This window comes from Monodelphis domestica, chromosome 7, assembly GCF_027887165.1.
Source record: "Monodelphis domestica isolate mMonDom1 chromosome 7, mMonDom1.pri, whole genome shotgun sequence".
Classification (NCBI taxonomy): Eukaryota; Metazoa; Chordata; class Mammalia; order Didelphimorphia; family Didelphidae; genus Monodelphis; species Monodelphis domestica.
The window spans coordinates 182613493-182640306 of NC_077233.1; the positions used below are offsets into that span (position 1 = coordinate 182613493).

The following is a 26814-nucleotide window of genomic DNA, read 5'->3' on the forward strand; positions in this document are numbered from 1 at the left end:
TTCTGTCATTCCTTTGAAGTGTCATCTTTAAGTATTATATAATTAGAAAATCTTGAACCCTTGGACTTTATCTCCCAGCATTCCTTTCCTCTTTAATCTCTACCTTTTGTGCTTGCATACTGTATACATAGTTGGATGTTTTTCCCATCCTCTCTCTCTTTTCCCATGACCAAAGCTCTAGCTTTTATTTCCTTTACTTCAAGTTATTATTATTAATAAATCTTATTAAATATAATACTTGCGGTGTTTGGATATTAAATTTTAATATTGCAATATACTTTTTCAAGAATTTATAATATATATCAAAATTAAAACCAATTCCATAGAGTGGTACCCAAAAACTTCAGATTTGGTGACTTATAAACTGAAGTTACTTTGGAAGTATTGTGTTGATCAAAAATTGGAAATGTCTGGTTTTGTTAAGATTTGAGTAGTTAAAGAACTGATTTCAATCTTTAATTATCCAATCCAATCCAATTATCCAATTACTTTAATGGTAAATAGCAAACTTATTTAAGTTCTGAGTACTGTAATTATTTAAACTATTAGAATTTTACTCTAATTTCAGTAGAGAAAATTATTTCTTTTTCACAAATTTAGTGTTTAATTAATTTTTGATTCTGTCTTTCACCTTGTTGATCTCCAATGGGGCCAGTGTTGAACATATTGAAAGAAAATTAAGACTTATCTTTCCTGAAGACATTAAAGTTTTACCTTTTTACAATCTTCTCCTGGCTGATAAGGTTAAGATAAGCTAGGTTGAGTTATCAAAACCAGATAAATGCTTGAAAACCCAGGCTAGTACTGATTAGCACAAGGCCCAAATAAGAGACATATCCCTGGAATTTTTTTTTTGGTGGTAGATTAATAATTAATATTGTTCAGTGACTATTCTTAAATTCTCTAATATGAAAAGAAGTTACAATTTATGAGCTGTACTGGGTTTTTGGTCAGAAGCTACTATAAAGTGGAAATTGCTGATATTACAAAACTTTCTTGTCTTTATAAATTTTGTTTCTCTTTTAAAATTTTTGCTAAAAAGTCTAGGGGCCATAATCAATTTAAAAACCCACACAGAAACAAAGATAGTTTAGCAAAATCTTCCTCCCTAGTTTCCACTAAAGAAATGAAAGTTAAGTCTCTATTAGATAACCGAGCTGGTGAAATCCATTCTTCTAGTCTTTTTACTAAAGGTAATTCCCTTGTAAATATAGGGGGTAAGGACTTAGCTTTTTCCCAGACAAGTGGAGGTTCACCTCTGCTTGTAGAAAATTTAGTTTGAGGCCCAAGAAGGAGTCCAGCCTCCAGCACAATTCCACAAAATGAGTTCTGAGAAAAAAACAGTCTCAGGGGCTGGAGGCCCTCACTTGTGTCCCATCTAAGTCACCTCCTGTGGAAAGGAAACTAGACTAACAGTTGATGGGGGAAGGGGCAATAAATATTACAGTCCCGTTTGTAACATTACACTATGAGGTAAATATGACAAATGTAGGTGTGAAAACAGGTTTCTTACTTGACATAGTTTTTGTTCCCAATGGCAGTTTCTGGCACTCTAATATAATATTACTCAGTTGTTGTTTTTTTTATTGTTACAAAAATAAGCTCACCAGGGAAGAGATTTTAGCACATTTCTACTTGACTTGTTGTGGGGTTAACATGTAGCAACAGAAACAAACATTATCCTTTCCAACTTTCAAAGCATGTTGAGATTCATTTTTGTGGATGTTTTTTTCATCTAAACTCATTTTTTTAATAGTAAAAAGAAAAGTAAAATAAAATACTCAAACACATGGAAGACAGAAATATACTTAGGGTAGGTTTTGTAGCAACAACTTGAATATCAGACCATTTTAATTGTTTGAACTTTCTCTTTGAATATTTGAATGATTAAAAATTTAAGTAATCAATTATGTATGATTAAAATAGAGATCCATGTAATGCCATGTCTTTGTATCTTAATGCATTTCATAGTTTGTGGCTATATTTGTGCTTACACGGATATTAAGAAAAAAGCTTTAAGGTTGTGGTTTGGAGCTGGTTGCACAGAGAAAGCTAAATGTTAAAAGAAAAAGAACTGGGCAAAGATATAAGTAAAACTGATTTTATTGTAAGAGCTGCAGGTCACAAAATCCTGGGATTACAGATCTTATATCAGGAATGGTGAACCTTTTTTTTTTAATATATTTTATTTGATCATTTCCAAGCATTATTCGTTAAAGACATAGATCATTTTCTTTTCCTCCCCCCCCCACCCCCCATAGCCGACGCGTAAGTCCACTGGGCATTAGATGTTTTCTTGATTTGAACCCATTGCTTTGTTGATAGTATTTGCATTAGAGTCTCTCCTCTGTCATGTCCCCTCAACCTCTGTATTCAGGCAGCTGCCCCTTCTCGGTGCTTCCACTCCCATAGTCTATCCTCTGCTTATGAATGGTGTTTTTTTCTCCTGGATCCCTGCAAGTTGTTCAGGGACATTACAAATGGTGAACCTTTTTAAACCTATTAGGGATCCCATGCCATGCCCCCCCTCCCCACTGAGTACAGTGTCCTACCCACTCCTGAATTGGGAGTTGGGATAGGGCAAGGCCAGGGATAGGGTCTGGCTTCTGGCTGGCCAAGTCAGGTCTGCACACTGTGGGGAGGCTCTAGTGCCCCATATCCTCCCCTTGTAATTGTGGGGCAGGGCAGGCTACAGGCCCTGGGCTGCCCAGGCTCCCTGACAGGAAGGTGGAGGGAGTCTCTAGTGCCCCACACATCCCTCTTTCTGTGTTCAGAGGCGGGGCCAGGCTCCCAGCCAACCAGTAAAGGGCCTGCATGTGCCCACAGAGAGGTCTCTTCATGCGTTTCATAGGTTAGCCATCACAGCCCTGTATGGTCTGAGACTCTTTTATAACACAAATATAAGCGTAGACAGTACTGAGATGAGCAAGTCTCAGGCCAACACTTCTCAGGGAAGCCCATAGTGGGGATTTCCCCTTTTGGGAACCAGATAGTCAGCAAACCACAAGATAATCTCTCTATGACTCCCCTGTGCTATGACACAATTCTCAGTGTTTACGGTCAAAATTTCATGGAGAGTTAATCTTAATTATTGGCACAGCACTCTATGATTTTTTCTTGATTATTCTTATTACTATATTATCATATATATTACATAAGAGATAACATATGAGATAGTTCATTATTAATTTCTTACTGATAATCAGTTACCACTTATCACATTGATTAACAAAATATTATAAGCTAATTACATTTCTCCTTATATAAAGTATTTGTAAGTAGGCACTCCCTGCCCCCAATAACTCCCTTCCAGCATTTCACATAAGACTGTGATTAGTTCTCCATCACACTTGAATACTCTTAGGAAAGACACAATGGTAGCTGGTTATAAACATTGAGAAGACTAACATTTTAATTTTGGTTAAGCATGTGATGTTTCTGTTTGAAACCACTTCTATTTAAAATCTCTCCACAGTAAGCAGAGCCAAAGCTTGGTTGGAGATATTTCAAAGACATAGTAAAAAACACCAGACATTTATGTATAGGACCTAAATTCTACCCTCATATTTATCTTTTTACTTTTAAGCCACTCAAAGAACCCCATGCTGTGGTTCCATGTTCTCCTCAAATCCCACATGGTCTTCTGTCTCTTCAATTTCAATATAAATATTTTGTATAATTCTCCATTGCTTTGCATAGATGCCTGAACATATTTACTAGATCTGGAGATCATTTTTCCTTCTTGTTTTCTCTTTTGAGTTTTTCATGGTTGTTGAGCTTTCTTCTTGAAATCTTTTATACTTTCAGTCCTTCTCTCCATTTACTTTCTGACTCCCTTCTCTCCAATTGTAGTTTTCCTAAGAGCTGGATTGCAAAGTATCTTAGCCTCTTTCAAAGGAGACAATTCATGGTTCAATAGCCTAGGACTCTGTCCCAGTTGACTTTTGGGTCTAGTGAGCACTCATTGTTTTTCAGTTCTCAGGTGTGGCATTGACAATTCAGAGCTTTACAGAATTATTTTCCCTGGTTGCATTGTTGGTATTAGGTTATAGGCACTGTCAAGTTTTTGTTCCTAAAGGGTTGAGGCCAAGCTAGCCGTTGAGGTCAGAAGAAACTTCCACAGCCTAAATCTGGAGTCTCCCCAATACTAGGAAGAGGAAGGGGAGACAGGTATGTCCTTAAGGGTAAAAGTTTTAGTCTGAGACGGGTCCTTAGGTTTTCTAGTGCAGTCTTGATGCCAGTTCCACAGAAAAAGGGAAGAGCCCTTAGTGCACTAAGGATTAGTGTCAGTTGATGTATTTTAGGTTTTGTTTTTTTGTTTTTTCCTTTTATTCTGGGTGTCCCAGATCATAGAGACAGCTGAAATTGATTTATCTTTGGTACATACTTTATTTTGGAGAGATTTAGAGGGCATGGGAATCAGTGAAAAAGTCTCCATCTTGCTCTTGCAGCATAGAAGTCTAAAGTTGAGAATCCTGTGAATTGATGAGACTCCCCCCCCCCCCCCGCCCCCTTTGGAGGTTCCTTTAAATAGATCCATTTTCTTTGCTAAGATTGGGTCATTTAAGATTGGGTCTTCTAATAGTTTTGTCAACTTGAAATCTGGAGACCCCAATTCTGCCCCTATCCCCAAAGAACTCACCCCAGGGAAGTCCAAGTCTTGGCCATTTCAGAGTGAATAGACCTTTTAGTCTTGGAAATTTCCACTATTTTATCAAAGATCCATTTCCAAGAAGACCAAGTTCCCAAGAAGACCAACAACTGTGCAGGAATCATCTTTTTAGTATTTATAGTAAGTAGGTCACTTCCTGATACCCCAGGCTCTGCCTATGATTTCTTTCCCAAGCTGTTTGTATCCTGTCAGTGTAGTTTGGACTCCCATTTCCTTGTAGCCATGATAATGGCCATCAAGCATACTTCCCTGTCCTTAGTTGCCCAAATGAAATAATATAAACCCCCCAAATTCTGTTGTTCAGAGAATCATCTAGCATGATGATCCTCTCAGAGTTTTTTTTTTAAGAAAATTTTTTCATGGTTACACGATTCATGTTCTTTCCCTCCCCTCCCGTAGCCAAATGCTCAATTCCACTGGGTTTTACATGTCCCATTGATCAAGACCTATTTTCATATTATTGATAACTGCACTAGGGTGATCATTTGGTCCCCAAACTATTTACACAGGGCAGGGGAGGGGGGTCAGTTCACTAACCTTCAGACCATTGGAGGGCCGGACTATAAAAATAAAATGAGCAAATCTGTATACGTCTGTCTGGGATAGCGGCGACTGCAGCGCTGGCTGGGATGGGCCTGTCACACCTTGCACAGGCCCATCACCGCCACCACTATACCAGGCAGCAGAATATACAGTGCGGAATCCCCTCCCCAGATCACCACTCACCATGCTGACATCTTCCATTGGGAAGCCACATGATCCTTTGCACCGCGCCTCATTCTCAGAACAAGATGCCAAGCAAAGGATTGTCACTGGAAATAGTACTGTGACATGAGCGACGGATGCTGCACTTTGCAGTGCCACCACATAAAGTGCTCCTCTCACTGACCATCAAATCCAACCACCTCTTTCAAGGTACCCCTTCCGGAAGTGTGGTGGGAGCTGGATAAATGGCCTCAGGGGGCTACATGTAGCCTGTGGGCCATAGTTTGGGGACCTCTGATTTAGAGTCTACATCCCCAATCATTTCCCCATAGAACCATGTGATCAAGCAGTTATTTTTGTTTCTACTCCCACAGTTCTCTTTCAGAGATACTGTTGCCAGAGTGCAAGAGCCTTTGGCTCTGTGTGGTTTTTAGGTGCTTGACTCTGGGTAGTGCTGAATATTGAACACTATCTCTTTCCTGATTAAAGACTTGGTTTTTCTGACTACTTTAATAGTTTTTTTTATCCCCAGGTTTAACAGTTTGGACTTATTTTTAAAGATATTCCTCTTTATCTTTAGGGTTCTCAGTTTTGTGAAGATAAAATTCTGCATAACTTTCTTAATTTCTTTTATTAGTTTCATTTTGATTAGATTAGCTAAAAGTTTATCAATTTTTTTTTTAAACCCTTACCTTACACCTTAGAATTGTAAGAATTGTATCTATGTATTGGTTTCAAGGCAGAAGTGCAGTAAGGGCTAAGCAATGGGGATGAAGTGACTTGCCTAGGGTCACAGAGTTAGTGTCCGAGGCCAGATTTTAACATAGGACCTCCCGTCTCTAGGCCTGGCTCTCAATCCACTGAGCCACCCAGCTGCCCCCTCAATCTTGTCTTTTCAAAGAACCAGTTTTAGTTTTGTTTCTAAGGGATTTTTTTGTTTCCTCTCTAATCTTTAAAATCTCATTCTTGCCAATGTTAGGTGATTTTATAATATAAAATGTATATTTTAAATGTAACGACTTTTCGTGCCAATGGACCCAGGCTTCCAATGCCGAGGGAGTGGGACTGTCTCTGTGCATCAATTTTTCCACTTAAATCTCCTTCACCACGCACAAGTGTCTTTGTGCACACTCATCTATCATAGATGAAAACACACAAAGACAATCGTCATCCTCGGTTACCGAGAGACTACTACTAAAATGTATATTCAATTCATTAATCTACTTTTTCAATTTTGTTAATGTATGTTTATAGGTACATTATTTTTCTTCTAGACTGTTTTAGCTTCATCACAAAAATTTTGGTATATTGTTTCATCATTGCCTATTTCTGTGATTTGTTCTTTGACCCTCTCATTAGGATTTCATTGTTAAGGCTCCATTTGGGTCTTTTTGTGGTCCCTGAACCAACAGACATTTTTATTATGTTATATATGAAGTGCGACACTTCATAAAGCTAGTCCAGACATCCAGAAGTTCAAATTAATGGAACCAATATTAATCTTATTAATAAACATACCTACTGGGCAGGGCAGATTTTCCTAGTGAATGCCGCTCCAAACTGAAGTTACAGTTTTTATAGGTTATACGATACAAGCCTATTTCCTTTCCCTTACAGGTTCTTATTTGTCAAACAAGCAAACCTTATCACAAACACCTATGTGTGTGGTCAGTGATAAATGGATAGCACACTGTTCACTCAGGGGTTATTTTCACATACACTTAATCACTTATCCATAGTTAGCTATGTGTTACTTTGCATTCTATTCCAACATATTTATCCTGATTTTCCTTTGTTTCCTGGGTCTTTTCCCAGCCATAGGATAATTGCATCCTAGCCTAGTGCTGTAAAGATTAAAAATTTAGGGGATACTGAGGTAGGTAGAAATTTTCTCTCTGCAAGAAGTATTATATTTTTTAGAGGTTTATTAAAGGTTAAGGATTAAAGAAAATACAGAATAAGAAAAACACGTGCCTAGGCCAGAGGCCTAGACAAGATAACTTCACACTCAAAACACAGAAGTCCAAAAAAAAGACAAAAGCCTTTCCAATCAGGTTAAATACCTTCTCGATCTCAGCCCACGTGAGAATTCAGTGAGATTACAAAGCATTTTGGGGAAGTGGAGCAAGGAATTGTGGGGATTGAAGTCCTGGATTCGAGTCTATTTTTACACCGCCTACATAAATTTCCTGACCTCCTGGAGGGACTGGGTCAGTTTCCTAAAAAATGCAGGAATGGATTAATCTGCTTTATCTACTTCAAATCGACTCTATTTTCCACTTCACTTATTCAGACTACTTCAATATATCAATAAATTTCTGACTTTTTTCACATTTTTATAATATCTCTGTGCTTAAAAGCAGTAAATTTTTAAAAAGTTTTTAAAACTTTTTTAACATTGGTGCTGAGAAATATGTATATTCTTTTGCAGTCTCATTTAGAAAATACCATGTCTTTTAAATCTAGTTCCTCCAACAATTTGTTCAGTTCCTTTTTTTTTTATACTTACCCAATATTTGGAGGATATTGAAGATTATTACTATGGTGTTACTATGACTTCTGGCAGCTCACAAAATGCTTCCTTTATGGGTTAAGGCATTTGGAACATACAATTTTATTGTCAATACTGGCATGTAGATGGTCCTTTTGGGCAGAACAAAATTTACTTGTTTCTCTTTTGTTTGAGTGTTTTTGGCAGATAGCATGATAACCCATTGGTGGCAATTTCCTGGGGAAGCAGGAAGCTTATAGTTTCCATGCTAGTGTTTAGTAATGGGTTGGAACCATCATAATTAGAAAGCACTGAAAAACAGGAACAGGAACAAGGCAACGAGTTTTCTTCTGTTGTCCCTGTTATAGTCAGGCTGCTTGCAAAAAATATGGATGGCAAGCTTCAGACTAGGAAGACGCAACTAAAGTTACAGGCTAAAGGGAGACAAATCATATAATAAAGAGGAACTACAGATACTTCTGATTAAGCAAAATGAGTGGAAATTTTATGAAGACTCAGCTGACTTTGCATTATTGCTCAATCAGGGCTAATGATGAATCAATTTTTAATACATTCCTTCTCCCCATTTTATTCCTCCCCCTTCCTTCTTCCATACCCCAGGTTCTTTTCTTACTGAGATAACAGAGTTTTGACCACTCAGAGTCCTCAATTTGGTCTAGGAATATCATACATTCCTCTCTTTTCCCTCCCACAGGGCCATGTGCCTTGTATTCTCACAAAAACATTGCTTCACCTTTAGACAAGGTTCAATTCCTAAGGCCCCAGCCCCACCTTTTCATGGTTACCTTCAGGGTACTTAACCTCCTAGCCAGCAGCATTTAATCCCTCCCCCTGAATTTCTTTTGTTTGACTGGAGTGCAAGAGGTTGCAAAACATCTCTCCTGGTTTTGGTTTCTACCTCAAAACGCTTCAAATAGCTGTTTTTGAAAGCCCAGCCTTTTTTCCAGTATAGTTAAGTTCTGATTTGCAGGGTAGGTTACCTTGAACTACAACCTAATCGCCAATGCTTTCTGCATTCTTTTGTTATTCCAATTTCCTTTCCTTTGTGTTTGAAGGTCTTTCTCCCGGAACTTGTTTCTGAGTTAAATTGTTAAATTTAGCCTTTATGTTTCTTAAAGTTTGCAACTTTGAGTGTTTTTTGTTTTTAAGGCAATCTGAATTCTTTCAGTTGGTATTTTGCTTTCTGCGTTCAAAAGTTCTGAGCAGTTCTCTTGTATGAGGTCTTCCATTATGGTGTTCAGGTTTTTTAAAATCACATTCTTCTGTATCTTTTAGGATTAGTATGTTTTGTTTATATAGCATAATTTCCCTTTAATGTTATTGGGTTTTGCTTCTACGCTTTTAGGTTGTCCACTTTAACATATTTTCCCCCAATCTAGTATTCGCTTTTCTTTGGTGAGGCTTGTTGCAGATTCTACTTCTATTCCACTCTTTCTGTTCAGGACACAAATTCTGCTCTCATCATGTTCTTTTGAAACACTGAGGAATATCAGGTTGAAGTGCTTGGCCATTAGGTTCAAACATGAAAAATTCACAGAGGCTCTTACAGAGAAAAGCTTTATTATTGCAAAAGTGAGTGGGCTTGTCTCAGGGAAGATCTAGCCCCTTGCTGGAAGGTTGGGAGAGCTTTTATTGGGTGTTAGCATATAGGAAACTGGGGCATGATCATTGAGGGTTTCTCAATACTCTAGAACACAGGAAGAGGATTTCCTGGAACAGTTAGAAAAACAGGATGCTTGTGGTTGCCCTAGGTGTCAGAGCAAAGGCTGAAATGGCCGTCAGGCAAGAGGGCAGTCGTATCAATGTTATGGTTCCAAATTCTCAGATCCAAAGGATCCTCTGTTTCATTACTTAATGTTGAGATCATTTCCCCTTGTTTTGCAATTTGTTCATAGATACCTACTCATTTAATAAATTTGGAGGTAATATTTCCCTTCCATTATTTTTTCACAATGATTTGCTTATGTTTTTATCTTTTGTCTTCTTTCTGGAATCTTTAGTAATTTCAGTCTTCCTCTTATTCCCCCCATTGCTCTTTCTGACTCCTCACTGATGGCCATATTCTTGCAGGTTGGCCCAGGTAATCCACCGTTCATCAGCCTGTGCCACAAGTGACTTTTGGGTAGACTGAACCAGCTTCAGTTGGATATTGAATTTTTCCCTTCAGGTTCAGAGTACTTCACATACTCCTCTACCACCTTCCCCACACCTGGTATCCTGCCTTATTCCTTTTGTTTTTTAGTTATCTTCCAGGAAAGGCAAATTAGAGATTTACAGTCCTGGTGTTATGGAGTTGTCTGTCTCAGAGCAGTCTTGACCCTCAGCAAGCTTCTATTTTTTAAAAATACTTGTTTTTTTCTTTTTTCTTTATTTAGAATATTTTTCCAAGGTTACACAATTCATGTTTTCCCCCACCCCCTCTTCCCTCCCAATTCCCAGAGCTGACAAGCAATTCCAGTGGGTTATACATCATCATTGTTCATAACCTATTTCCACGTTACTCATATTTGCAATAGAGTGATCTTTTAACACCAAAACCCCAATCATATCTCTGTCAAACCATAATATGTTTTTCTTCTGCATTTCTACTCCCACAGTTCTTTCTCTGGATCTGGATAACCTTTTTTCTCATGATTGTCCTGGATCATGGCTTTGCTGCTAGTAGAAGTCTAGTATGTTCAATTGTGAAAGCTTCCATTTCTAAAGGGCTGCTGCATACTGGCTGGGCAAAATTCCACAGCCTGGAGTCAGGGTCTCCATAATTTTAAGGCCTAGAAGGCAGGGTTGGGTTGAAGTGACATAAGAGTCCCTGATCATTGGTTAAGGTATTAATCATAAAACCTGCTTTTCCTTGTAGAAAGCAAACATCAGGAACGTGCCTTCTCATAGGAAAGTCAGTCTGCTAAGAGACTAGAATCCAAAGCAATATATGGTCAACGTACCCTAGAGGATGACCCCAGTATTAGTATAAGATATATAATGGAATGTCCTGAACACCCATGCTAATGTCACATCTGCCTTCTGTACGATAAGGCTTGCTTGCTTGGTCATTCTGCCCTGGTCATTAAGGCTATATCTCATTAATGGTATGATTTACAGCAATATATCATTTTCGACATTGTATGAGCTTGCTTTACATTTTGCATGTATGTAACCCTATAAAAACTGTAACTTGGAAAGTCTGCCCTGGCTAGTAAATGCATTTATTAATCAATAGAGTGATAAACACCGGTTCTAATAATTGAATTTCTGGGTGTTTGGACTCACTTTATGAAGTACCCCACTTCAAGGTTTTGTTGCAAGTCATTATGTTGGATTTTAGATCAACTAATGAAGTCTCACTGCCAGTAGTAATTTGAGGGTTGGCGTTTAGACATCATTTCGTAGGTTTGAGGGTTTTATTTTTCATCTTTCATCATTCATTCTAGGTATCCTAGACCATGTTGACAGCCGAAGTTGCTTTGTCTTTTGAGCATCATTTGGAAAAGTCTTAGAGGTCATAGGGATCAGAGAAAATGTTTTGAAGTGGTGCACTTCATAAAGTGAATCTGGACACCCAGAAGTTCAATTAATGGAACCAATATTTATTTATTACTGGCCAGGGGAAACCTTTATAATGAAAGTTGCACCAGACTGAAATTGCAATGAAGTTTTTATAGGGTGCAAGGTACAAAGCAAACAATGTTCATTATGAAACATAACCTTGATGGAGCAAGCAACCCTTATCACCTAGAAGCTATATTGGTCAGTGGTGTGGGGAAAAGGACATTCCATTGTATATCTTATCCTAGCCTGGGAGTTACTTTTCTCATGGATCCTGACTATTGTTTTTGTTTGGAGCTGATTGACCTTCACAGGAAAGCTCAATTCTGATTTCTACTTTCCCCAGGGAAAAACAGGTTTTCGGGTAAATGATTTGAGTTTACCTCACTTCAGTTTAGTCTTTCATCTTGTTGTCCATGTAACCCAGAATCCTTCTAGGATAAGTTATTTACAGCTGTAAACTTTTTGAAATTCTGTTGTTTTTAGAAGAAGTTGGCAGGTCTTTTATACTGTTGTTTTCTTACATCTTTAGTTTCTGAACTAGGGCATTGTACCAGGGCCAGGCTCAGTTTTCTGCTGTGCTCTTGGGTAGAAGAGTCGGCCATTATTAGTGTCACCCTGGGTCTCCTGGGGTTTTTGTCTTGACCCCATCTTTGTCCAACATCAGGAGGTCTACAGTAAGTTCTACAAGCAAGGTCAAAGAAAAGCGAAACTTGGCCATAGGGTCAACAAGAGTTAATTCTAATAGAAGAATCAAATATCCTCTCAGACCCTTAAGGTGCCATCCTTGACTCTTCATTCTTCTTCATTTTCTGTATTCAGTTATTTCTTGCTGACTGTTCTCATTCATTCTCATTCTGGCTTTCATCACCACTCTTCAGGACTATTACATCAACTTCCTAAATGATGTTGTGAGGCACAAGGAGAAATAAAGTGGCTTCTGTCTGGCTCAATAATTCTACCCTATGTCCAACTGAGGGCCTAAGTTTCTCTTACCAAAGTGTCCTACTTCCCTTGAATTGCCTAATACTCCATTTCTCAACTTCCCAAACAAAGCAAGTAGAAAAAAGGCTTCCACTTCTTTGCCTATGTCACCCTACAGCTGGAAAAAAAATTCTGCATATCTGTATCTCCTAAGCTTGTGTAAGATCCTATGTATCTGTACCTCTTTTTGTGGAGTTCTTGTTCTTTCCCACTTAGTATGAAAAGTCCCTAATAGTCTCTCTGGTTCCATTCCTCTCCCCTCCCCAACATAGCTAGCAACTCTTAATGCCTAGTTTGATAGTTGCCTCACTACTGCCTCTAGAATCAAATACAAGATCTTCCGTTTGGCATTTAAAGCCCATCACTCCAGTTTACCTATGAAGATTCCTTTTTTGTAGCTGTTAGGTTCCAGGCTTCTTCTGGTTTTTTATACTTAATAGTTTTTCTACAAGTCTGACAAAGACTGTCCTCCAAGCCTGAAATGCATTTCAGTCCCACCTCTAACTCTTAGAATTCCTTTGAATTAAAGACTTAGACCAAGTACTATTTCCTTCATTTTTCTTATTCTCTCTCCCTCCCACCCCTTCCCCCAAGCAGCTAATGCCTTTCTTTCCCTATTATCTTAATTTGTTTTGTAAAGGATTGTAAATGTGAAATTTGAATTATCAAGAATATCTTGATTTGGTGGAGATTCCTTTTTATCCAGGAAATAAAATTATCTGGGAAAGAGTCAGTTGAAAAAAGCAGATAGTGCCCCAGCACAGGCCTGATATACTGAGGTCATCTTGCCCTTTCTAAGACAAGCAAGTCAGGGGCCTCCCCACAACTGGAACCTCCAACTAACCAACAGTCCTGAAGACCCACTTTGGGCCTCTGCTTCCCACCCTGAGAACTTTAATAGCCCTTCCTGCCATCTGTTTCCCTATTTTGTTTGGATGACGCAATTGTCACCTGCTCCATTTGAATGCTCCAATCCACACGTGTTCCAATGTTAACGTATTACTCAACCACACAGAAGGTCTAAGGTCCTCTTCAAGCAACATAGTGCTGCAAATGTATGCTCCTTTTCTCCATAAAAGGATTTTTGCCTGACTCCTTTCATTTTTTGTGCCTCAGTTTACTTAAGTGACTCAATGGCAGAGCTCCTTATTTGAAATCATAGTACCACATCCAGCACCTAGATGCCTAAATAGATACTAAAGATAATGCATTTTTCTCAACAACTTCATATCAAGACTTTGATAATGTAGGAGCAGATAAGCAGTTACAGTAAGGGCTTCATTTCCATGGTGACTCAGAGAAGAGTGAGCTCCAACTGGGACAATAGAGTTTGTAGAAATTCTATTGTTGAAATTCTATTGTCCCATTTGATGCTGTGATGTGGCAACACAAACTCCCCTAACACATAACACACAGTTGTTTCCACTGTACCACTTGGGCTGTGTACCCACATACCCACCCACACCAATAATAATCATGCTAGTTGGATCCATCGATGGATACACTGAAAAGTTCTGCCTTCCAGTTGGCGTCCCTTTTGTCCGCACACAACACACGCTTCTATTGTCCAGCTTGAAGCTGTGTTCTCTGGCACACAAATTCTCCTTATACATAAGCCACACAAAATATGCAGTTATTTCTATTGAACCACTTGGGCTGTGCACTCACACAGTACCCACAACTCATAATTGTCCTAGTTGGAGCCGCGCATATATACAGAAAAGTTCTATGTTCCATTAGAGTCACTTGCTTGCACACACAACGTATGCATGTTTCTACCGTCCCAGTTGGAGCTGTGCCCACACTTACCTATACACACAACACACAATTGTCCCAGTTGGAGCCGCACATGCATACACACATATGAATTCTATATTCCAGTTGGAGCCCAGTTCGCACACGCCCACAAAGTTCTACTGTCCTAGGCGGAGCTGTGTACACACACATGACCATACACATACACAGAAGCCCTGAGCATGTACCTGTCCTCTTTACACACACACACAGATTTACACTTCTCAGGTAATTTCCTATTGGCTGGATGCCAAAAAACCTTTTCGGGAAAGTCTCCCCATTGGCTTGGAACCGTGGGCGGGCCAGGTGGAGGCTGCCGGAGGATGCCCCCGGAGGCGTGCTTTTATCCCAGTAGCTCCTCAGAGTTAAGTGATTTCTACTTGCGGAGGTCCTCAGCTTGCCGAGGAAGAAAGAATTAAGATTCCGAAGGAGTTGGAGAAGGAGGGCTTAGGGGCGGCTCCGACAGCGTTACCGTTCAGCTTGGTACGTTGGGGCTTCCCGACAGAACAGATCCTCGCGCCGTCTGGCCGTTTAGAACGGCGAGTTCGGTGCGACGGTTGGAAGTTGGTCAGCCTCTGGCCGCTGGCGGTTAGCGGCACTGGGGGTGTTCCGGGCGCGGGTGGGGACGGAGAGGCGGAGGGGTGGGCGTGCGTGCGTCCTGGCGTCCTGGCGCGCGCTGCCCCGTCCCGTCCTTTGATTCCTCGATTTTGTTCTCTTCGGCTGAGGGGCCCCAAGGGAGTCGGGAAAATCTCCACCAGCACCTGTAGAAATAGATTTTGGAGGGGAGAAAGAGGAATGGCCGCCCTCGCCGGCCCGCCGACTCCCTGACGGCCGGGTCAGGTGCTGCGCTTCCTCTGCCCGCTTCTGGTCCTTGGATGAGCTTCCCCCCGTAAGGGAACCTAAAATTGGGGGCGGCCGAGACGCCTCCTGGGCAGCTTTTGGACTCCGACTTTGAATATCCTTTCTAGGTAGGCGAGAGCCCTGATGGGCGTATTTAGAACTCATCTGTGGTTTCTCGAACACACCCTCACCCCCACCCCCTCTTTTCGGTTCAGACTTGGAGGGGGGGGGGGACCACGTGTGTGAGGTTTAAGTTAACCTAATCATGGGCTGGAATAGACCTCCGTCTGTTTAAACTTGTATGTGACACCTAACCTTGAGTGCTTCTGAAATCTGAACTTTGGCTGTGGAGGGAGGGAAATATAGAGGGAACTACCTGTATCTTTTCAAATGGTAATAAGTAAAAGTTGAATTTTTCAAGAACGTCTCTTATTAGGTAAAATGGACTCTGTCTTTTTCTCGAGAATGTTTTCAAAACAGTTTTCCTGGAATTTTAGGTACTTTCTTACTGAAGAAGGCAGGGTTCAGTAATACAATCGCGGAATTTCAAAATTGGAAGGGAACCTCAGTGGCCATCTAAGCCAACTAGTACTTGAAAAAGAATTCTCTACAACATCCCCAAACAAATAGTCTGAAGGGCTTGAACAGCCCTTTTGAAGACCTTCAGGAGGGGAAACCAGTTTTCTTCAAGGTGGCCCATTTCAATTTTGGTAATCTGATGGTTAGAAAATAAGTGAACACTTTCCCTTGCTCTAATCGTAAATTTTGCAATTTCTACCTATTCTTCCTTTTTCTGAATGCCAGAGCCAAAGAGAGCAAGTCTAGTAACTATTTTTTCCAAATCTTTTCTACAGACAGAATATCCCAGACCTTAATATTGATCCTTGACCCTAAAAGACCTTTCACAGAAAGAATTAGGAAGTTCAGAGAACCCTTCACGTCTACAGGATCCCAGTTAGGAAACCCTGTTCGAGTCTGTCTTAGTACCAGGCTGTGATCAAGCATTTTTTGAAATCAGTATTTCCCAAATTTGTCTCCACTATCAAAGTGTTTTGTTTGTTTTGTTAAGGTACTACAGATTCTGGAAACTTAAATATAATTCTCCATAATACAAATAGTAAAAGTTGAAATAACAGCAAGAATCAAATATTTCACCTTCTGTGTGTAAAGAAAGAACTAAGGACTGGGGTATGCGAAAGAAAAAAGTTAAGGCCTTATCCTCCAGTAACTTTGCAAGAAATCTAGATAAGGAAATAAAAGCCACATTTTTGTTTTTAATAAACATTGTCAGAAACAATATTTCTATTACTGCTTACTTTGGTCATAGTACAAAAAGAGGGTATCAAAAGGCTTATCAAGAAAAATATGCAGATTTATGTTGTCATGTCCATTTTTCCAGTAATAATTTTTCTATTTTAATTTTTCTTAGAAAAAATTCTGCATTTCTTATCTACATTGCTCTGCATAGCACCATTATTTTACCTAGCTCAAGTATGTACTATAATGTATTAAATATTTTTTTCTTGGTCTGTAGACCAGCAAAAACAATACTTTATAATATTGGTTTTTTATAAGATAATTTTTCCATAACTAGGTACTTATATGTAAAATTAATAACTGGAGTTGAGAAATACTTTACTTAACTTTTTTTTCTGTTATGCTTAATTGGCATTAATGTGTAGTAGAAAAAGAACTAGCTCTGAGAGTTACAGAATCTAAACTCAATTTCTGGTTCCAGTGGTTACAGTTTTGGTGATCTCAGGCAAGTCAATTTCCTTGGACCTCAGTTTCCTCATTTGCAAAATAAAGTGTGTAAAATATTTGACTTTTGAGGTCCCTTACTGCTCTAGACCTATTAACTTTTGATAGATGATGATCTATAAAAATCGTGAAAGTTAAAACTTAGGACTAGATCTTGAAAACCCAAGATGAAAGCTTACATCAAGAAAACTTTGAAATGTGATGTCTAGGCTTGGAATGGAGGAGTAACAGTTGATCTCCAATTTTAAAAATAGATTTATTTTTCATGTACTTCAGTAGACAATTAAAAGAACATTTTTCTATTCCATTCAGTAATCTTTTATAGATCCTTTTTTCCATGCCAAGTCTCAGGGGTTTATTTTTGACTTGGACCCACATGGCCTATTCTAGTCAGTTCAACATATTTAGCCACTTCTGTAGGTCTTTGGGTTAGCTCCCATCCCAAGAACAACAAGATTACACCTCCTATTCATTTGCTTGATTTCTCTGACAATACTTTATTCCATAACTTCAAACTGTTTTCCTAAATTCAGATCACCAATTTCTGGACATTCCCTAGGTTTGATGATGACCTACATTTCTTATTGATCTCTCCAGACCCAGTGGATTGCTTTTATTTTTGCCATTTATTTGCCTGTTGTCCCAGTGTGAAGAAAATGAGTTGAAATCTGCAAAAATTGTGTTCCATATTGGTCTAAATACAAAGCTACAGATGAATACAAAGTATATCCATGAGATATCTTAAAATGCAAAAAGAAAAAAGTAATTGAAATACTATTGAAAATTACTCCAATTAGAGCATGGCTTTTTTTTTTTCAATGTTACTGGAGAGGGAGAGAATGGCCTATATTTGGACTGATAAACAGCCACAAATATTTATATAGCACTTTTAAATGTTTCAAAATACTTTACATGTATTTAATCCTCACAACAACTTTGTAATGAAGTACTATTATTATTCCCATTTACAGACAAACTGAGATCCGTTAAGTGACTTAACAGGCTCTGAAGGTCTGATCCAGGTTTGGAACTAATGTTTTCTTTATAAGCAACAAATATTTATTGAAAACTTTGTGTGCATTGTCTTTTAAGTTACTGCAGAAGAAAATGATAGGGCCCTATCCTCAAGAAGTTAAAAAAGACAGAATGAGAACTTGAACTGATTGATAATTCAAGATCAGAACATTCTTAAAATGAGAAAAAGCTCTAATAAACTCTGACACATCTTAGTACCTTTTCCTAAACCTTTAAAACCAGAGACTCTCCTTCAGTAAGTTTCAAGTATTATTAAGAAGTATTCATTGTATATCTTCCTAGGGAATTTCATTTCAGAAAGAAAAGAAGGTGGTTTAGAGAGGTAGAAAACAGTTTTTCTCCTCATTCATGAATATTTTTTATTATTTTGATAACAATTTCAACATAACTAGTTTCCTTTTTAATCTTATGTATTTTTTTAGTGTATTCAGAAACATGAGTGCATAGACTTTATGAAACCACCAGAAGGGCCCATGAAACAAAAAATTAAGTCCCCCTGCCTTAAAGGAAAAAAGTGATATGGATTATATTTTGGAAGCTAGCCATTTCATTAATGAATGTTTAATTATATATAATAAAGAATCAAGCATATAAACAAGAAATGATTGAATTGAATCCGAGATCATAGCATGAGAGTTCACTTTCATCTGGTGCTAAATAGATGTTCTGTTGAAAAATTTCAGGTTTATCAAATTGTATTTTTAAAAATTTACTCATTACATTTTGAATTCCAAGTTGACTGCCATTTCTCCCTCCTTCCCAACCCTGCACTTGAAGCCAGTATGCTCAAATACACATACACAGAACCATACAGTACATAACTTCCATATGTCAAATTCTTTCTTTGGAGGTAGATAACATTTTCCTTCAATAAGTCCCTTGTAGTTTAATTAACCTATTACTCAGAATAGCTTAGTCATTCATGGGTATTCTCAAACAATATTGCTGTTAATATATACAACATTCTCTTGGTTCTACTTGTTTCATTTTGCATTATTCCATAAAATCTTTACATATTTTTCTGAAACCATTCCCCTTGACATTTCTTAAAAACACAATAGTAGGGGGCAGCTGAGTAGCTCAGTGTATTGAGAGCCAGACCTAGAGACGGGAGGTCCTAGGTTCAAATCTGGCCTCAGACACTTCCCAGCTGTGTGACCCTGGGCAAGTCACTTGACCCCCCTTGGCTAGCCCTTACCACTTTTCTGCCTTGGAGCCAATACACAGTATTGACTCCAAGACTGAAGGTAAGGGTTTAATAAAAAAAAACACACACACACACAATAGTATTCTTTCACAATCATATACAACAGTTTATTTAACCATTCCCCAATTGATGGTCATCCCCTCAGTTTCCAGTTCTTTGCCACCACAAAGAGAGCAGCTATAAATATTTTTGCATGGTCATCTTGGGAAATAGACCTAATATTAGTATTGCATAATTCCAAATTGCTCTCAAATGGTTAGATCAGTTCACAGTTAAATCAATAGTGTATTAGTGTCCCAGTTTTTCTGCATCCTAATTGTCATTTTCCCTTTTGATCTTTTTAGCCAGTCTAAAGGTGTGAGATATAGTACCTCAGAGTTGTTTTAATTTCATTTCTCTTGACATTTATATGACTATATAGCTTTGATTTCTTCTCCCCAAAACTGTCTATTCATATTTTTTGACCATTTGTCAATTGGGGAATGACTCATTCTAAGTTTAATTCAGTTCTCTATTTGAGATCTCAGACCTTTATTCAAGAAACTGGCTATAAAAATATTTTCCCAATTTCCTGGCTTCTAATCTTGGTTACATTGGTTTTTATTTGTATAAACCCTTTTTAACTTAGTATAATCAAAATTATTCATTTTATATCCCACAATGTTCTCTACCTTTATTCGTAAATTCTCACCTATAAATCTGATAGGAATATGCACCTCTAATTTACTTACATGCCATGTATCCATTTTGATGGTGTCTTGATAAATGGTATAAGGATTTGGTCTATACCTAGTTTCTACCAGACTGCTTTCCATTAAGTGGCTTGTCAGGGTCTAGGAATTTTCTGGGTTTTTTTCCCAGCAATTTAACAAATAGTGCTTATCCCAAATTCTACATCTTCGCATTTATCAAACATGAGGTTATTACAATAATTTACTGATGTTTATTGTATACTTCTATTCTTTTGATCCACCATTCTATTTCTTAGCCCCAGTACTTAAATAGGTTTGAAAAATACTGTTATATAATACAGTTTCAGATGTAGTACTGCTAGACATCTCTTTCCCTTACATTTTAAAAATTAATTTCTTTGAGATTCCTGAACTTTCTTCCAAATGAATTTTGTTATTTTTTTCTAGCTCACTAAAATAATTTTTTGGTAATTTAATTGGGATGGTACTGAATTGGGATTGGGTAGAATTGTCATATTAAAAATATTAGCTCTATCTATCCATGATCCAATGGTTTACTATTTCTCCAATTATTTAAACCTTATCTTATTTGTATAAAAGTCTTTTTATAATTAGAGTCATTTAGTTCTGGGGTTTGTGTAGGCAGGTATAAACTCCTGGGTAATTTATATGGTCTGGGTATTTTAAATTCAATATTTCTTACTAGCTCTTCTTGCAGGGGTTTTTTGATGGTATATATAGAAATGCTGCTGATTTATGTGGTTTTATTTCATATCCTTGGCTAAAATTATAGATTGTTTCAACGAATTTTTCCTATTATTCCAAATAACATTGGAATTAGTTGATCTTTAAATGTTCGGTAGAATTCACTTGTGAATCCATCTGGTCTTAATGCTTCTTTCTTAAGAAGCTTGTTTTTGGCCTGTTCAATTTTTTTTCCTAAAAAAGGTTTATTTAAATATTTTTTCCTCCTATTAATATGGGTAATTTATATTTTTATTAAATTTATTGACACATATGTAATTAGGTAAAATAACTCCTGATAATTACTTTAATTTCATCTTTGTTAATACATTCACCCTTTTTATTTTTGATAATAGTGATTTGGTTTTCTTCACTTTTAAAAAATCATCTTAACCAAAGCTTATTTTTTAAATGTCTAGACTTTTTGAAGAAATAATAATAATTACTATTTCTGTAAGATTAAGATTTTACAAAGTACATTACATATGATACTTCATTTGATTCTTATAACTTGATGAGGTACATTCTGTTATATGTATTTAACAGATTAGGAGAGATTTAGTGACTTTGCTCAAATTCAAATAGCTAATAAATATGTTAAAATTTAAATTCAGGTCTTCCTTTTATTTTTATTTTTAAATTTTTTTTTCAGTTACAGAAATCTATTTTCTCTCCCTTCCACATTTGGAAAAAGGAAAAAAATCAAATCAAATCAAAATCCTTGTTAACATTTAGCCAAGCAAAACAAAATTCCCACATTTGCCATGTCAAAAATTCTACACATTGAAGCTATCATCTTTTTGTGAGGAAGTTTCTGAATTTCCTGAATGGCCCTATGAAATTATTGTTCATTATATTTGTCATAGACCTTCAGTCTTTCAAAGTTGCTTTTCTTTACAAAATCATTTTTATTTTTTATATTTTATACTTATTTTATAATTTTTATTTTTTATATTTTATATTTAACTTATTTTGTTTGTTAAATTTAAATCTTCATGGGGGCAGCTGAATGGCTCGCTGGATTGAGATCCAGACCTAGAGACAGGAGGTCCTAGTGGCTCAAATACTACTTCCCAGCTGTGTGACCTGGGCAAGTCACTTGACCTTCATTGCCTAGCCCTTACCACTCTTCTTCCTTAAACCAATACATAGTATTGACTCTAAGATGGAAGGTAAGAGGTTTTTTTTTTTAAAATCAAGTCTTCATGATTGTGGGCCTTATTGGGTCTTACCTACTCTACCACCTACTAATGTTAGAGTTACAGAAGGCTGGAGATGAGTTTTGAGAATTATGCCCAGATTTGAAGGGATTTCTTGTGAAACTTGTTTTTAATTTGTGGAGTCATACGTTTGGTATGAGCAAAACTTTTTTGCCACTTTTTTTTGGGGGGGGGTAAAAATGTATTCCTTTTGCAACCTTCATAATGGGCTTTGTTGTAGTATTCTGAAGGTCACTGGGAGATAGTCCCTTGTAGACCAGAAACAGAACATTGTATTGGTTATAAAATGAGTTCTGAGTCTAGGCTAGCTGTGTTGAAGGTGACAAAGAGTTTCCATTGTATTTATGCTTTAGAAATAGACAAATACTACAAATCATGGTTTGATCGTTTTGTTTATTGTGTAGACTTAAAATGATGGAGAAAAAGTTAATACAGATTAAATTTTAAAGTGTCATATGTACTTTTTCCAGAGAGCCCCCATCAATTCAAAGGGAACATCCCCATTGGACTGGATTCAAGAGCCACTGGTATGTGTATTGGAAGCCCTGATCAGTTTGGCAGTATTTGGTCATTGAGTAGCAAGACTTTAAATAGTTGATTTATATCTACACAAATGGATTGTTAATAATGCAAAAATTTGTTCTAGTTAATTTTTAAAGTTCACTTTGGTTTTTAGTTTTTAGGATAGAATTATGGTATTTGAAGGCTACTAGGTCACCTGCACTAAAGGAATTTCTCTTTAGATTTCTCTTTTCCATTTCTAACTCTTCTCCAAGGTGAGGATACTGCCAGAGAAACATAGACTTATGAGACTGGTTATTATTGGAATAATTGTTGGGAACCCCAGTCTTGGTTACTCATGAGTTGGCTTACTTTCAGTTTCAGTGGGGTGCTTTGATGAATCATAGTCACAATTATCTACTTAGCAGTTTAAGGACTCCTCTAAGGTCATTCTCATTTCCTGGGGCCCTTGGGATAGTGTGTTATAGGAAAGAATGCTGACTACAGCTGGGAAGTCAGAGCAGTTGGAATCCAAAGGTCCAAAAGATTCTCATTTCATAAAGTAGAAGCCATAGAATTTGGGTGAGGGGGCGGTGCTATGCATAGTTGGAACCAATATTAAAGGGGATTGGAATTTGGGGATCTTAGCTTGTAATTGTTTTAATCTTGAAGGTTAGAATGGATGCTTTGCTGTTGCTTTTTTTTTCATTTCCACCTTCCCCAGAAACCACAAAGTCTTATCTATCACCAAATTCTCACAGAAGTGTTTCAGGATTTCAAAATGAAAAGATTCACTAGAGCAGCAATTCTGAAAGCTTTTCGTTTTCAGGACCTCTCACTCTTAAAAATTACTGAAGGCTGTAGGCATTAGGTTCAAATGTGGCCTTAAGATACTTCCTAGCTGTTTTAAGTTAATCATAATTGCCTAGCCCTTACTGCTCTGCCTTAGAACCATTGATTAATATTAATTCTAAGATGAAGGTTAGGGTTAAAAAATATCTATAATTGAGAATTCCCCCCAAAGAGTTTTCTTTATGTGGGTTAAATATATTGATATTTACTATATTTCAAATGAAAATATCTTAATATTGTTATGAAATGTTTTCATCTTGAAGACCAGGGTCCCTGGATCACAATTTGAGATAAACTTCATTAGAGAAAAGCCTTCAGAAGTAGGGATAATCTCAAGCATACAAATTCTATTTAGTAATGTAGTGAATTTTGAAGCCCCTAATGATTACACATAAAGTTTACTAAAGTCTTCTCTGGAGAAATATGGACATAAAGACTCAGACAGAAAAACTCTTTATTTTTTAAATTAAATTAAATGTATTTAATTTTTTTCATATCGTTCATTTTTTTGTGAGTAGTCTTATAAAAACAAAACACACAAACAATAGAAAAATCACATTCATTCATCTGCATTCTGTCTCCCCCAAAAAGTTCTTTCTCTGGAGGTGGATAGCATTCTTTGTCCTTAGTTCCTTAGTGTAGTCTTGCACTCACAGGTTTGGCCGGTCCTGTGCGATCCTACTTGGGGTAACAAAAGAGAATGGACACTATATGAAAAGCATGCTTCACACAAAGTATATATAGGCAAAAACCACAGGAATTTATGACTTTACATTCCAGGAACCCAACCTTGGTCCTGGGATAGGTAGGTGTTCAAAGGTTAATCCACATCTTCTTTTAATGCAAATCCAAACTAGGGGAAGAGAAGGCCCACCTTACCACAATTTGCTTTTCACAGATGTTATCATACTTCCTTTGTGTTTACTGTTCCAACCTTGGTCCTGGGATGGGTAAAGGTTAATCCACATCTTTGTCTGATGCAAAAGAGGAGGCCCACTTCACTGCACCTTAGGATCTTTGTATTGCTGAGAGTAGCTAAGTCTATCAGAGCTGATCATTCCATAATTTTGCTATTACTGTGTATAATGCTTTTCTGGTTCTGTTTATTTCCCTCTACATCAGTCTATCAAGGTCTTTCCAGCTCTTTCTGAAATTCTCCAGTTCATCATTCCTTACATGATAATGGTATTCCATCACCATCATATACCACAATTTGATTAGCCATTCCTCATTTGATGGACATCCCTTCAATTTCCAGTTCTTTGCCACCACAAAAAGAGCAGCTATAAATATTTTTGTACACGTAGGTCTTTTTTCCTTTATGTTCTCTCTTTGGGATATCTAGTAGTAGTAGTATTGGATCAAAGGGTACTACTATGCATTGTTTTATAGCCCTTTGGACATAGTTCCAAATTGTCCTCCAAATTGATTGGATCAATTCACAGCTCCAACAGCAATGCATTAGTGTCCCAATTTTGCCACAACCCCTCCAACATTTATTTCTTTACTATTATATTGGCCAGTCTGTTAGGTTTGAGGTGGTACCTTAGAGTTGTTTTCATTTGCATTTCTCTAATCAAGAGGGATTTAGAACATTTTTAATATGGTTATTGATAGCTTTGGTTTCTTCATTTGAAAATTGCCTATTTATATCCTTTGACCATTTGATTGTGTTCTTTGAAATTTGATTTAGTTCTTTATATATTTGAGAAATGAGACTTTTATCATAGAAATTTGTTATAAAATTGTTTTCACAGTTTCCCTTCTAATCTTGGTTGCGTTGGACATGTTTGTAATTGTGTTCATATAATTCCTTTGTCTTGGCAAATAGATTCCCCAGGTATTTTATATTGTTTAGAGTGATTTTAAATGGAATTTCTTCAACTCTTGCTGCTGGACTTTATTGAAAAAATATAGAAATGCTGATCATTTATGTGAGTTTATTTTGTATCTTGCTACTTTGCTAAAATTAATTATTTCAACTAATTTTTTTAGTAGATTCTTTAGGGTTCTCTAAATACATCATCATGTCATCTGCAAAGAGTGATAGCTTAGTTTCCTCTTTGCCTTTAACCCCTTCAATTTCTTTTTCTTCTCTTATTGCTAAAGCTAACATTTCTAGTATAATATTAAATAATAGTGGTGGTAATAATGAGCATCCTTATTTCATTTCAGATCTTATTGGGAAGACTTCTAATTTATTCCCATTGCAGATGATACTTGTTGATGGTTTTAGGTAGATACTACTTATTATTTTAAGGAAAGGCCCTTCTATTCCTATACTTTTCCTAGTGTTCTTAATAGAAATGGGTGTGTATTTTGTTGAAGACTTATTCTGCATCTATTGAGATAATCATGTGATTTCTGTTAGCTTGGTTATAGATATGGTCAATTATGCTGATAGTTTTCCTAATATTAAACCAGCCTTGCATTCTTGTTATAAATCCTACCTGGTCATAGTGAATCTCCTTATTCTCTTAATGAGAACTCAACAGAAAGGGGCTTAACCATATAGTGCTGCCAGATTCTTTCTTATAGATTCAACTGATTGGGGTCTTGACAGGACACAGCTATGGGAAAGTACTAGGGTAGGAGAAATTTACAAAAGCTATATTCACCGGTGTTCTGCCTCCTGGAGTCCCTGGCTACATGTTATCAATTCTATTTCTGATAATAGGATGTTAGAGAAAAAGGTTTCAGCACCAGGGGTCAAGATAGCAGACATAATGAATCATTGTATATATGTTTTATTATATATGAGAGAACAGAGCAGTAAACTCAACTTTCCCCTCATTCATTAAATGTATTACATTCTTATAGGCGATTATTTATATAACTGTATATGTACAGAAAATTTGATGGTTTGGTAAAAATGTGTTTGTTCATCAGCTCTTTGTGTAAATGTAGTTTCCTAGGACACTGTAATCTGTTTGAATTGCTTAAGGACAATGTAATTTGTAGCTTCATAACAAAAATTTAAAAAGAAAGCATTTTAGCAAAACTAATGTATCAGATGATTCTGATTTTACATTAGCACTATCAAAATGACTGAATCACTTAGTGAATATTCTTTTTGACCCCAGTGGCCCTGTAGGCCACTTAGAAGATAATGATATGGCAGCTGCAGAAAAGGATAAAAAGTATACATGCATCTTATTAAAAGCAGCTTGTTTTACAAGCTGGTTGGCAATCTGCAGGTTTTTAAAATGCTAAAACACATATTTCATTTTCCTAATCTTTACATTTTGATTGCCAGAAACTCTATAGAAAAAGTACACATTTGTAGTAGGGAAGGACCATCTATCCTCATTGAATGTACCTACTGCAGCCAGGATCACCCACCTGAACATATCATCTGCTAACCATACATTCTATAAGAATTAGCATTTATATAGCACTCTAAGGTTTGCAGAGTGCTCTACCTTTATTATCTCATTTAAATGCTATGATATTTCCTTTTAATGAGTGAAAAATACCTTTAGTAAATAGTTCATCTTTTACAGTTCTTTTCAGAATTACGTCTTATCAAAAACATTGCTGCTCCAGAGCCACAGCAATGTTATTGATGATACTTTTAGAATTCAGTTTATTAGAAAAGACTATGTTGCCAACCTTGTTCATATACAAATAAATGGAGGTAGACCAAGCCTGTTGGCGTTGGAGATAAATAAGGCAGCCAAAACTCATTAAGTTACTACCTACTTCCCAAGGAGCAGATGCTATTGCAAATAATTTTGGAAGTGAGAATAACA

At 37.1% G+C, this 26814-nt stretch overlaps 1 protein-coding gene across 12 annotated transcripts in view; it reads left to right on the forward strand.

The window, feature by feature from the left end:
- The first annotated feature begins 14323 nt into the window (after positions 1-14323).
- Positions 14324-26814, forward strand: part of ATF7IP2 (activating transcription factor 7 interacting protein 2) — a 73578-nt gene continuing 61087 nt past the window's right edge. For 2 of the 12 annotated variants that reach the window (XM_016424004.2, XM_007498654.3), the window contains exons 1-3: positions 14822-15178; positions 17783-17833; positions 22180-22236. The gene's annotated coding sequence lies outside the window, so the exon portion shown is untranslated. Of the gene's footprint in view, positions 14439-14518; positions 14694-14818; positions 15179-17782; positions 17834-22179; positions 22237-26814 lie in introns of those variants that run through there. The other 10 variants (XM_016424006.2, XM_056806140.1, XM_056806137.1 and 7 more) reach the window with 9 other exon arrangements.